The following is a 13517-nucleotide window of genomic DNA, read 5'->3' on the forward strand; positions in this document are numbered from 1 at the left end:
CCCTCAAAGATCGTTGTCTCGGGGCCAGCGCTGTGCTGCAGCGGGTTAACACCCTGGCCTAAGGTGCCAGCATCCCATATGGGCACTGGTTCCAGACCTGGCTGCTCCACTTCCCCTCTGGCTCTCTGATATGGCCTGGGAAAGCAGTGGAAGATGGCCCAAGTCCTTAGGGCCCTGCACCTGTGTGGGAGACCTGGAAGAAGCTCCTGGCTCCGGATCGGCACAGCTCCGGCCCTTGCGGCCATTTGGGGAGTGGACCATTGGATGGAAGATTCTCTCTCCGCATCTCCTCTGTGTAACTCCTTCAAATAAATAAATAAATCTTTTTTTAAAAAATATTGTTGTCTCAACTACAAAGTGACCTGCATGAGGGCAGGCAGGTTCACTGCTGTACCCCTAGAATCTGGAATAGGGCTTACCTGGCGCATAGTAGCACCTGCAGAATGTCTGGTGCCCCATTTTCAACACAGAATGGAAAATTACTGTTAGCAGATGCAGCAAGAAGAAGGTGACTTTGTAACTTCCTATGCTACAAGATAGTAAAGTCTGGTTTTCACTGTACTTCCCGAATCCACTTGGGCGGACAAGCGAAGCTATTTCCCACCCACCTTAATAAATTATGGCGTAAATAACAGGTGTGTCAACAAGGTACGTCACAGCCAGCAGGGGCAGAGTAGATTAAGGAATAAAAAGTTTACAAATGTAACTCCATAGTATTTTTCCTCTTAAGTGCCAAAAGACTTTTCCAATTAGCACTCGAAGTCCGGCGCCACAGCCATCCTAAACGTAAGCAGCGCTAGCGCCGCCCCAGGCCGACGACGCAGCTCCGCGCCTGCGCAGACTTCCCCCTGGCGGCCCTGCCCCGCTCGGCCCGAAGGGGCGGGCTAAGAGGGAGGCGGGCTCGGCGGCCCGCGGCCCGGGCGCGCGTGGATGACGTCACTGGGCGCGTGCCCGGGTAGCCCGTAGTAACCCGGAGTCTGCGGAAGTGGAGACTGGTGTGGGCAGGCAGCTGAGACAGGTAACCTGTGCGCTCCCTGTTGGGTCCTCCCTGCCGTCCTGTCCTCCTGTGCCCGGATGGCTGGCGGAGGCGGCAGCGTCCCGTGCTGAAGGCGACGGGAAGCCAACCCCTACCCAAACCTCGGGGACTGCGTTCACCTGTCGGGGAGACTGGGCGGAGCCAGCAGCTCTCACCTGAGGGTCTCGCTCTCGGGGTAGCACTGGCCTCTGCCAGGCTGCACAGACCCCCCCTCCGGCCTTCGCTGCCTCCTCCCTCTCCTGCCCAGGCCCTTCTCACCCGCCTGGCTCTTCTTTTAAGTCCTCAACATAGTGTCAGAGTCTGTTTCCACTTGACGGGAAGCCCACCCAGCTCCCTCGTCCCTGAGGGTCCCCGCGCTGTGACCACCGAGTTTCGAGCTTTGGGTATCCGTAAAGAACATTCGTTCTCTGTCACTCTGGAGTTCTGCTCAGTCCCCGGCGCGCGTGGTGTGTGTGCGTGTGTGTGTGTGTGTGGGAGGCGCCGTGATGTGAGCATCTATTCGTGATAATAAATGGGCCACATGGGTCCAGTCAACCATTGATTTGCATTTCGCCACAATGCTCCTTGCCCCTGGATTGCTTTCTGGTTTTCCAGCAAGTGCTGACAATCATTGCACAGGTAGCCCTCAAAATAAGCGAGGAACAGAACATGCGGGGAATGTTTAGCTCGCTAAAGAAAATAATAGGATTAAAAATCGTTTTTTAAATTTATTTATGTATTTGAAAGGCAGAGTGATAGTGAGAGGAAGAAAGACATCTCCCATCTGTTGGTTCACTCCCCAGATGGCTTCAATGGCAGGGGCCTGGCCTCCATCTGGGTCTTCCACGTGGGTGGCAGGGGACCATGAACTTGGGCCACTTTCCACTGTTCTCACAGGTGCATTAACAGGAAGCTGGTTCAGAAGTGGAGTAGCCAAGACTGGAACTGGGGCTCAGGTGTGGGCAGCTTAGCTCACTGTGCCACAACACTGGCCCCAGGATTCATTTTTTTTTTAAAGATTTATTTATTTGATATGCAGCGTTACAAAGAGGAAGGGAGAGGCAGAGATTTTTCCGTGTAGTGTTTCACTCCCCAAATGGGCGTAAAACCAGGCTGAAACGAGGAGCCTGGGACTCCATCCAAGTCTTCCACATGGCAGGGGCTCAAGTACTTGGACCATTTTCCCTTGCTTATTGGAGGTGGAGCAGCTGGGTCTTGAACCAGCACTAGTATGGGATGTCTGCCTTGCAGGCAGCAGTGTAACCCACGGTACAATACCAGCCCCTCATAATTGTTGATTAAGGAATAATATGAGTTATTACAAAACTAGCCAGCATAGATGCTGAGTATATGGGATGAGGAATAGAATTCTAAATTCCTTGATCTTGTTGATGGATTTGCTTTGTATTTTTTGTACTTTTAGTACATTCCATTTGTGAGAATATTGTAATTCATATAGTTCTGGGAAGCCTACCAATGACTTGTTAACTGGTAAGTTTAAACTTCTAGTAATTGGGGGATGAAGTGGAATAAGATTAGGAAATAATAATAGCTGTTGATTGTTGACCATCTGCTGGCTCCCAGGGACTGTGTTCCACAATTTGAGTACATTTTCTTCTTAGCCAATAAGAAGTTATTGGGAGTTAGGGATTGTAATCCACACACACAGAGGAGGAAACAGGCTCAGTTAGGTGGCCAAATTCACAGTAACTGAATGGCAGAGCCAGATTTAATTCGGTCCTGTGTATGACTTCAAAGTCTATATTTGTTTTCTTAAATTACACTTGATAATCCAATTCTAGGCTTTTTGCAGTAGTCACATCTATCCCAATGATTTGACGTTTTCTAACATCTTTAGGATAAAATTCTGATATTCATGGAATTAAGACATCTGGAAAGCTTAATTTGTGTTACACACACACACACACACAAATACTCCTCATCTTTAAGAATGAGATGAATAAAAATGAAAGTGCAAGCCTTCTTTTTGGAGCTGTCAGGGAATGAGTAATTTTGTAGTTGAGAGTTTAACCTCTTTAGAAATGAAAATCATATTGACTGTTTTAGGTGGAAATTTTAAAAATTTAAAAGGCAATTCCTTGCCTTCATATAAACACTAAGTTGTATTGAACAGATTTTTAACCTTTTATACAGCCATGAGCATCATTTATTGTCCTGTGTTATAATATGGTCATTTTCTCAGAGCTTCTATTGTATTTGACTCCCAAACTGCTTTGCATTTTGAATTTGCCTGTACTTTTTGTAGTTCTTTTCGCAGTGTTGCCAAGAGTTGGTAATGTATAACAGTTAAAACTAGGGACCCGGGAACCAGACTTCTTTGGTTTAAATCCTAGCTCTTCCACTTATTAGCAGCACAGGGGACCGATGCAAGGTCCTTGAACTCTATATACCTCAGTTTTCTCATTTGTGAAGGGGATAATAGAATACTCAGAAGATTTTTGTGACGATGTGATGAATTACTATATGTAAAGATCTTAGAATACAGCTAAGTAAAAAAGTTCATGGACAGTGGAGTTAAAAGATAAGTCTATTTTGGTACAAAAATATTGAAATCCATGTAAAGTTTTTCAATAATATACATTTTTCTCAGACTTTTTAAAGCGCTCATGTTTATGGAAAGAGCCACATGTTTGCTAATTCTACTGCTATCCTGGTTTTGACATTAGGTCTTTGAAATTCACATTCTAGTTCTTTGAAAATTGTTGTTGTTTAAATGATATTAGATATAATTGCCAGTTTAGTAAGATGATCAAATTAACTCCTTCCTCTTGGGCCATTCTTGGAAAATGTCTTAATTCACTTTCATTGTGTTTTTGCAATGCAGTGAGCATTTTGCATGAAGTGTTTGGAGTGGAGATTTAAAATACTTCACTTTATGTATCAAAATAATGACGTTTAATTTCTGTTTTGAAATTGGGCTCTTTGTCAGTGGTTTAAATTAGCAACTGTTAACACTTTACTTTGACAACCAGTTGATTTACATATTATTTAAAGTGCCCTGCATAGATATACAAATTTTAAACCAAGGACAGCTAAGAGTTCCTATTGACTCCTTTTTGATGTTCATAGTTACAAAGTTGAGAATGAGTAAGTAGTCTGTCCTTTGTTTAAATACCATTAGGGCTGCCTGCTACTCATGTCATACGTTTCTGTTGAAAATATTCATATATGCTGTACTTCCTAAATGATTTTTTAGGGTATACAGTTCGGTGGCATTAAATATGTTCATAATGTTGTGTTATGGCCACCATTATCCATTTTTCAGAACTTTTTCATCATCCCAAACAGAAACTCTGTACTCATTAAATAATAACTCTGTTTTCCTCTCACTTCCTGGTCCCTGGTAACCTCTGTTCTACTTTCTTTCTCTGTGAGTTTGCCTCTTCTGGGTACCTCATATAGGTGGAATCATATAATATTTGTCCTTTTGTTAGTGGGTTATAAGTAGCATAATATTTTTAAGGTTCATCCATGATTTAGCATGTGTCAGATTTTCATTCCATTTTGAGGCTAGGTAATATTCATTTGTGTGGATATACCATATGTTCTATTTGTGATGCATTTTGAATTAGCTTTTTGTCTCGTATTAGTGCAGTTCTTAAGTGATTTGATTTTCTAAGCTTCTAGAAGATCTGAATGGAGATATCAGCAGACATAATATTGTTTTTGAAAATGCCTGGTGTACATTGTTAAGCTGGAGTCTCAGCATATATTATGGTATAATCATCTCTCCTAATATTTTGTCTTAAAAATATAAAGGAAAATAAAATCATGATAACTACCCAGTATTTCTTTTATTTTTAATGTTTATTTTCATCTACTTGAAAGGCACAGCAACAGAGAGAAGGATAGAGAGACAGAGACAAAGGGAGAGAGATCTTCCATCTGCTGGTTCACTCCTCAAATGCCCATAGTGGCCAGGACCAGGCCAGCCGAAGCCAGGAACTCCATCTGGGTCTGTCGTGTGGGTAGGGACCCAAGAGCTCATTATCTGCTGCCTTCCAGGACACATTAGCAGGAAGCTGGATGGGAAGTGGAGCAACCAGGGCTAGAACTGGAACTCCAGTATGGGTTGTGGGTATCCCAAGTGGTGATTCAGCCTGCTGCACCATGCCTGTCTCATGTTACCTAATATTTCTGTGGAGTTTACAATATACCAGGCAATGTGCTAAGTACTTAGCCAATGAAGTAGACACTATTATTGTTCTCATTTTAGACATGAGGAAATGGAAACACAGAGAAATTAAGCAAAGAGACCGTGAGGCTGGTAGATGGTGAAACTGGGATGTGAATTCTGGCTGTCTAGTTTCAGAGTTCAGTTATCCCTAGGTTTAGTCAATTTCAGCTTTGCAGTGTAAGTTGATTTGCCTGTCACACTCTTCTTCTATCTTTTTTTATTCTGCCTTTAAAACTGAAAATTACGGCCGGCGCCGCGGCTCAATAGGCTAATCCTCCGCCTAGCGGCGCCGGCACCCCGGGTTCTAGTCCCGGTCGAGGCACCGATCCTGTCCCGGTTGCCCCTCTTCCAGGCCAGCTCTCTGCTGTGGCCAGGGAGTGCAGTGGAGGATGGCCCAAGCCCTTGGGCCCTGCACCCCATGGGAGACCAGGATAAACACCTGGCTCCTGCCATCGGATCAGCGCGGTGCGCCGGCCTCAGCGCGCTACCGCGGCGGCCATTGGAGGGTGAACCAATGGCAAAAGGAAGACCTTTCTCTCTGTCTCTGTCTCTCTGTCCACTCTGCCTGTCAAAAATAAAAATTAAAAAAAAATAAAAATTAAAACTGAAAATTACTTTTGAACCTAGTAGTCAATGGATGAGCAACTGAACCCAAACTATCAAAAGGGTAACAGGTATCTCCTCTCATTTGGGGGCAATAAAATTTAAATGGAATTTGGACTTCATTTTCACAGCTTAGTTCTTATCCTTCTCTGAGAGACTTATCTTTGAAAAGCAAATCCCAAAACTTTTTATGACTTCATACTGCATATATATGTGCTGGTATTTGATTTTTAATATATACAATTCCCACACTACAGGAACTCAATAGGTAGAAAGAGCTTTTTGTTCATAATGATATTGACTATTAGAGTGGTTTATGGCATACTCATTTTGCTGCCAACTCATTACTGTGTTGCTTTTGATTCCTGAAGAAATTATTTTGAAATAGCATTTTTGTATACATAATCAATTTCATTGTAATTTTTTCTTGTCCTTATATTTTATTTCTTTGACATTTGCAATGGAAGGTTTAGTTTTTGAAAGTGACAGAAATCATGGGGCTGGTGCTGTGGCATAGTGGGTAAAGCCACCGCCTGCAACACCGGCTTCCCATATGGGTGCCAGTTCAAGTCCTGTTTACTCCATTGTGCATTCAGCTCCCTGCTAATGTACCTGGGAAAGCAGCAGAAGATGGCACACGTGGAAGAAGCTCCTGACTCCTGGCTTCAGATCGACTCATCTCTTGCCATGTGGCCATTTGGGGGGTGAACCAGTGGATGGAAGATTTCTCTGTCTCTGTCTCTGTCTCTGCCTCTGTCTTTCTCTGACTCTCTCTCTCTCTCTCTCTTACTCTGCCTTTCAAATTAATAAATAAATCAGCCTTTAAATAAAGGGGCCTGCTACAGGCATATAATCTATAGAAGCTAGAGATGCTGCTGAACATCCTACAACATACAAGACAGCAGTAGTCTGTGTTTTCACAACTCATCAGGCAGTTGTAGTGGCAGAGTCACAAGGCTGAGAAACAGTGAGTGAAAACTGCTTGCCGGAACGTCCTTTAATCTTTATGCAGAGATGGCATTCTACTTTTTAGAATATGCTGTTTGAAGTTGGACAGAATGAACTGTGATTCACTACAGATACCAGTAACAGGTAACATTGTTCTTTTGTGTATAGAATACCCCCTGTTCATGGCTGCAGTTCACCCTGGGATCTAAATTCTAGATTATAATGGAAGAAGGCTCTTCACCTTACCTCTTTTTTTTTTTTTTTTAAATTTTAAATGTTTCCTGAATCTTTTCTTCTAAAAAAACTTTATGTATGCAGTGATCTGTGAGAATCCTGCTTTCATGGCTTTGCCATGGCAAGAGTTGGTTTAAGTAGCTCAATGGTTCAGAACATTAGCTATGTATGGATTATCTGGACATCTTATTTAAAATGTGAATTACTGACTGCTATCCCTGGAGATTCTGCTTTAGTACATCTAACACAGTGTTCAAAAATCTGTATTTTTTTTTGAAAAATATTTACTTTAAAGGCAGAGTTACAGAGAAGCAGAGGCAGAGAGAGAGAGAGAGAGGTCTTTCATCCACTGGTTCTCTCCCCAGATGGCCGCAACATCCAGAGCTGAGCTGATCCAAAGCCAGGAGCTTCTTCCAGATCCCCCATGTGGGTGCAGGGGCCTAAGTACTTGGACCATCTTCTGCTGCTTTCCCAGGCCATAGCAGAGAGCTAGATTGAAAGTAGAGCAGCTAGGACTCAAGCCAGTGCCCAGATGGGATGCTGGCACTGCAGGTGACGGCTTTACCATTACGCCACAATGCCGGCCCTGAAGAATCTATTTTTAGCAAGTATCATCTCCACAAGCCCACTCTCCCTTGCCCTCCATTTTTTTCTGGTACATGTGGGCCTCACAACACACCCTGAGAAACACTGTGCTAGATTTCCAAAGACAGAGGGGTGATTTATCTGATTATAATTTTACCTTGGGGAATTTCAAGATGTAAATGTTTTCATGAATTTCTCAGAATATTCGCAGATATGAATCTTAATTGCTAGTAATGAAGCTACATGGTTGTTTAATATTCACTGGAAATTTTCACAGAGATGGTGGGGATAAAATTCTTTGCGAAGTTATGAGTAGTCTTCCTAGGATAAATATGTTCTTGAAGGGGCATGCATTTAACTTAGCAGTTAAGATGCCGGTTAAAACATCAGTGTCCACTTGGTTCCTGAAGACAGGAACCTGGGAACTCCATCCCAGGAACACCACATGGAAACCCAGTCACCTGAGCCATCACTGCGACCTCCCAGGGTCTGTGTTAGGAGGAAGCTGGAGCCCAGAGCCAGAGCCAGCTGTTGAATCCAGGGATGCTGATATGGAATGCAGGCAGTCTAACGGCTGTTTTATCTGCTAGGCCAAACCTTTGTCCCCTCATATCTTTTAACCGGTATCTTTCATTTTTTTATACTGATGGAACATCTCTCATCTGAAATGATTGAAAATCTGAAGTCTTCTGATCACCTATAGGATGCCATAAGTGGAAAATTCCACACCAGTCCTGATGTGATGGGTCGCAGTCAAAACACAAATGCACTAAATGTATAGAATTACCTTCTGGCTTTGTGGATAAAGTATTTATGAAACATAAATGAATTTCTTATTTAGACTTGGGATCCCATCCCCAAGATATCTCACTATATATGAGTACATGCAAATATTTCAAAATCCAAAAACCATCTGAAACAATCATTTTGGATATACTCAACCTGTTTGAGATGATTTAGTTTGAGATGATTTAAAGTGACACATGGGTAAGAATCATTTGAGGATCCGGCGCTGGGGTCTAGCGGGTAAAGCTGCTGCCTGCAGTACTGGCTTTCCATATGGGCACCGGCTCAAGGCTGCTCCGCTTCCAATTCAGCTCCCTGCTAATGTGCCTGGGAAAGCAGTGGAGGATGGTCCAAGTCCTTGGGCCCGTACACTCTTGTGGGAGATATGGAAGAAGCTCCTGACTCCTGGCTGTGGATTGGCACAGCTCTGGACCTTTTGGCCATCTAGGGAGTGAACCCGCAGATGGAAGACCAACTTCTGTTTGCTTCTGCCTCTCTGTAACTCTGCCTTTCAAATAAATAAATAAATAAATAAATCTTTAAAAACAACAAAAAAGGATCATTTGAATTTATTTTATCTTATTTGTTTTTAAGGTTTTATTTGTTTGGAAGTCAGTGTTACAGAGAGAGGAGAGGAAAGATCTTCTGTTTACTGATTCACTCTCCTAGTGAAGCTTCTTCTAGTCACCCAGGTAGGTGCAGGAGCCCAAGCACTTGGACCATCTTCCACTGCTTTTCCCAGACCATTAGCAGGGAGCTGGATCAGAAGTAGAGCAGCCAGGACACAAACCGGTGCCCATATGGAATGCCAGTGTTTCATGTGGCAGCTTTATCCATTATACCACAATGATCCCTGGATTTATTTATTTTTATTTTTATTTTTTATTTTTTGACAGGCAGAGTGGACAGTGAGAGATAGAAAGGTCTTCCTTCGCTATTGGTTCACCCTCCAATGGCTGCCGCGGCCGGCGTGCTGCAGCCGGCGCACCGCACTGATCCGAAGGCAGAAGCCAGGTGCTTATCTTGGTCTCCTATGGGGTGCAGGGCCCAAGGACTTGGACCATCCTCCACTGCACTCCTGGGCCATAGCAGAGAGCTGGCCTGGAAGAGGGGCAGCTGGAACAGAATCCGGTGCCCTGACTGGGACTAGAACCCGGTGTGCCGGCGCCGCAAGGCGGAGGATTAGCCTATTGAGCCATGGCGCCGGCCCTGGATTTATTTTACTATATGGTGGAAAAAATAGTTAGATATGAAACTCATGTTTTTAAGGGTGTTATTGCCTAATGTGAGGCTGGGAGGTGGGGAGTGAGTCAATGGTTCAGTGGATTTCAGAAAAATATTTAATAAATATTACAGTTGGTATGAGGATTGCACAAATGCTGAAGGTGTTATACATGAAGTTTGTGAAACACTCTTAAAAGATACTCATTACTATTTTTGAAATAGTGTTTAAAATAATGTACAAAAATTATAAAGTTGAAGTGCTATACCATGTTGGAAGGAGATATGTACTTGGCATAGCAAGGTTCTTTTTTTTAAATTTTATTTATTTATTTGAGAGGTACAGTTACAGACAGAGAAAGAGAGAGACAGAGAGAGAGATTTTCCATCTGCTGGTTTACTCCCCAAATGGCTGCAATGACTGGAGCTGAGCCAGGAGCCAGAAGCTTTTAAGGGATCTCCCATGCAGGTATAGGAGCCCAAGGACTTGGGCCATCTTCCACTGCTTTCCCAGGCCATAGCAGAGAGCTGGATCCGAAGTAGAGCAGCCGGGACTACAACTGGCACCCATTTGGGATGCTGGTGCTGCAGGCGGACAATTAACCTACTGCGCCACAGCACCGGCCCCTTGTAATATCATTTATATGTTTTTACTGAAGATTTTTTGGTTCCAAAATGAGATTTTTCTGTTTTTTACAGTGAGAAATCACTGTAAAATTTTAGTTCGCATCTTTATTTTTCTTTTTAAAAACGACAGCTTTATTGAGAGAGGACTTGCATTTCCTAAGACTCACTATTTAAAAATGGCCAATTCAGAGGCCAGCTCTGTGGCACAGTAGGCTAAGCTGCTGAATGGGACATCCACAATTCACAATGGAGTGTCTGTCAAGCCCTGGCTACTCTGCTTCTGAGGCAGCTTCCTGCAAATGTGTCTAGGAGGTGCAGTGCTTGAGTCCCGGCTGCCCTCATGGGACACCCAGATGGAGTTCCTGGCCTCTGGCTTCAACGTGGCCCAGCACTGGATGTGGCGGCCATCTAGAGAGTGAGCCAGCAGATGGAAGATTTCTCTCTCTGACTCTCCCTGTCTCTCTTTTACTCTGCCCTTCAAATAATAAGCATGTAATAAAACAAAGTAAGGGGCTGGCGCAGTGGGTTAACACCCTGGCCTGAAGCACCGGCATCCCATATGGGTGCCGGTTCGAGTCCCGGCTGCTTCTCTTCTGATCCAGCTCTCTGCTATGGCCTGGGAAAGCAGTAGAAGATGGCCCAACTCCTTGGGCCCCTGCACCTGCGTGGGAGACCTGGAAGAAGCTCCTGGCTCCTGGCTTCAGATCATCCCAGCTCCTGCTGTTGCGGCCATTTGGGGAGTGAACCATCGGATGGAAGACCTCTCTCTCTCTCCTCTCTCTGTGTAACTCTGACTTTCAAATAAATAAATAAATATTTAAAAAAATAAAATAAAACAAAGTAAGCTGGGTAGTTCAGTAGTTTTTAATGTATTCACTGAATTGTGCTACTACCACCGTTGTTTAATTTGGGGATATTTTCATCACTCCTGTGGATTTGTCTATTCTGAACATGGTCATATAAATGGAGTTGTGCAGTGTGTGGCCTTCAACATACATTCTTTCACTTAGCTAGCCCATATTCTCAAATTTCAAACACCTTGTAGCATATATACGTAATTCATTACTTTTTATGATTCAATGATATTCTGTTGTATGATGCACCCCATTTTGTTTATTCTTTCATCACTGGACAGTTGGGTTGTTCTGCCATTTGTTGTTGTTGTTTTTTTTGTTTTTTTGTTTTTTTTTTATAGGCAGAGTGGATAGTGAGAGATAGAGAAAGGTCTTCCTTTTTCCATTGGTTCACCACCCAATGGCCGCTGCAGCCGGTGCACTGCGCTGATTCGAAGGCAGGAGCCAGGTGCTTCTCCTGGTCTCCCATGCAGGTGCAGGACCCAAGCACTTGGGCCATCCTCCACTGCACTCCCGGGCCATAGGGAAGAGGAGCAACCAGGACAGAATCCGGCGCTCCGACCGGGACTAGAACCCAGTGTGCTGGCGCCTCAGGCGGAGGATTAGCCTATTGAGCCTCCGTGCCGTCTGCTATTTGTTTTTAAACAGTACTGGATGTATCTAGGGCTTTTCAAATAGTCATTGGGTGGTTCTGTAGGTGTGTTTTAGAAAGGATTCGTGTAGCTGGTAGGAACAGGATTTCAAGTCCCTTCTGCTCATGGCTTTGAGGAGTCTGTATCTGTAATTTCTTTGTGCTAGTAAATACTCTCCTAAGAACTGGAGCAACTACTTTTTCTCCATGGGAGAACATTTGTTATAAATTAAGTCTTTTCACATTATTTCCGTAAGGACTAAGTTTCAAAATAGTTTCTATTAAAAATAGTATTCTTTAGCATTTCTTGAAGAGGAACTCTTATTGGAAAATCTGATATTTTTGTCTGTATTTTTATTTTCTTTTCCTTTCTCTTTATTTGTACCCTGTTGAACCCAGTAACCCAATTCTGTTAATTTCAATCCTATTTCCAGTATGTGAATACTTACAAACAGCAAAAAAAAATCAGTTCTTCAAATGGGATTCAAAACATTTTGTTAAATTATACTCTAGCAAACAAAAATCAGTTGGTAGTCTGATAAAATCTTCATCTTTAAATATAACGCCAGTCCTTTCAATTAACTTTTTTTTGCCCTGCTTTCCTTGAAAGAGACCAAGAGATAATATGGAGAATATGCACACTTCCATCTACTGGTTCACTCCCCAAGTGCCCTCAACAGCCGGCGTTGGGCTAGGAGGAAGCCAGGAGCCTGGCTCCCAGCTGGGTAGCAGGTACGAAGTACTTGAGCCATCACCTGCTGCCTTCCAGGATGCACACTGGTAAGAAGCTGAATTGAAAGCAGAGCTGGAACTTGGACCAAGCACTCTAATATGGGCTTCAGACATCCCAAGCTGCATACTAATCACTGAGGCAAATGCTCACTCCATTCTTTTTATTTTTAAAGTCTGCGTTAGTTAGATCATATCTGTAAAAGCATTCAACAATTATTTATCTTGGGCCCATGATGTGCAAAGTACTTCCTGGAATAATAGCCCTTCCTTTTGCATTTGTTATAATCATACCTTATTCAACCATTGTACTCAGAACCTAAACCCACCATTTTTAAAATTTTATTTTATTTTAAGATTTATTTACTTATTTGAAAGGCAGAGTTAGAGAGAGGGAAGGCAGAGAGAGGGAAAGAGAGAGAGAAAGGTCTTCCGTCCGCTGTTCACTCCCCAAAGAGGCCGCAATAGCCAGAGCTGGGCTGATCCGAAGCTAGGGGCCAGGAGCTTCTTCTGGGTCTCCCATGTGGTTGCAGGGGCCCAAGGACTTGGGCCGTCTTGTACTGTTTTCCCAGGCCATAGCAGAGAGCTGGATCAGAAGAGGAGCAACTGGTACTTGAACTGAAGCCCACATGGGATGTTGGCACTACAGGCGGCGGCTTTGCCTGCTGCACCACAGTGCCAACCCCTATACTTAATTTTCTTATTAAACTTGGTAACAGGTATTTTTATATGTTTGTAAGCAAATATGCTTTCACAGCATACCTTGTGTGTATGTAAAGAAAAGTATTTAATTCTCACTGTTCAGTTTCACAAAGGAAAAAAAGTAGAACTCCAGACACTGTGGTAGAGTTTCTACTTGCTGGTCTGGTCCTGGTTGTAGCCACGTTTGGCCAGTCAGACCCCCACTCAAGAAACCTTCCTGATACAGTGCGACAGGATGAGACTCCGAAATCACTTTCAGTATCCCCTACCAGATGTTGACTGTTATCTCAGGTATTAAGTGTAAAACTTTCAATTGAGAATTAGTCTAACTGTGGATGGCTTCTGATTTTGTTCTTGATTTTGTGGATTGTGTTTAAACAATTC

General features: G+C 43.4%; 1 protein-coding gene across 16 annotated transcripts in view; it reads left to right on the forward strand.

The window, feature by feature from the left end:
- Positions 1-951: 951 nt before the first annotated feature.
- The window catches only part of AOPEP (aminopeptidase O (putative)), a 407649-nt gene continuing 395083 nt past the window's right edge, over positions 952-13517 (forward strand). For 14 of the 16 annotated variants that reach the window (XM_062208534.1, XM_062208541.1, XM_062208543.1 and 11 more), the window contains exon 1: positions 952-1018. The gene's annotated coding sequence lies outside the window, so the exon portion shown is untranslated. The remainder of the gene's footprint in view (positions 1019-13517) is intronic. The other 2 variants (XM_062208530.1, XM_062208533.1) reach the window with 1 other exon arrangement.

This window comes from Lepus europaeus, chromosome 12, assembly GCF_033115175.1.
Source record: "Lepus europaeus isolate LE1 chromosome 12, mLepTim1.pri, whole genome shotgun sequence".
NCBI classification, from domain to species: Eukaryota; Metazoa; Chordata; class Mammalia; order Lagomorpha; family Leporidae; genus Lepus; species Lepus europaeus.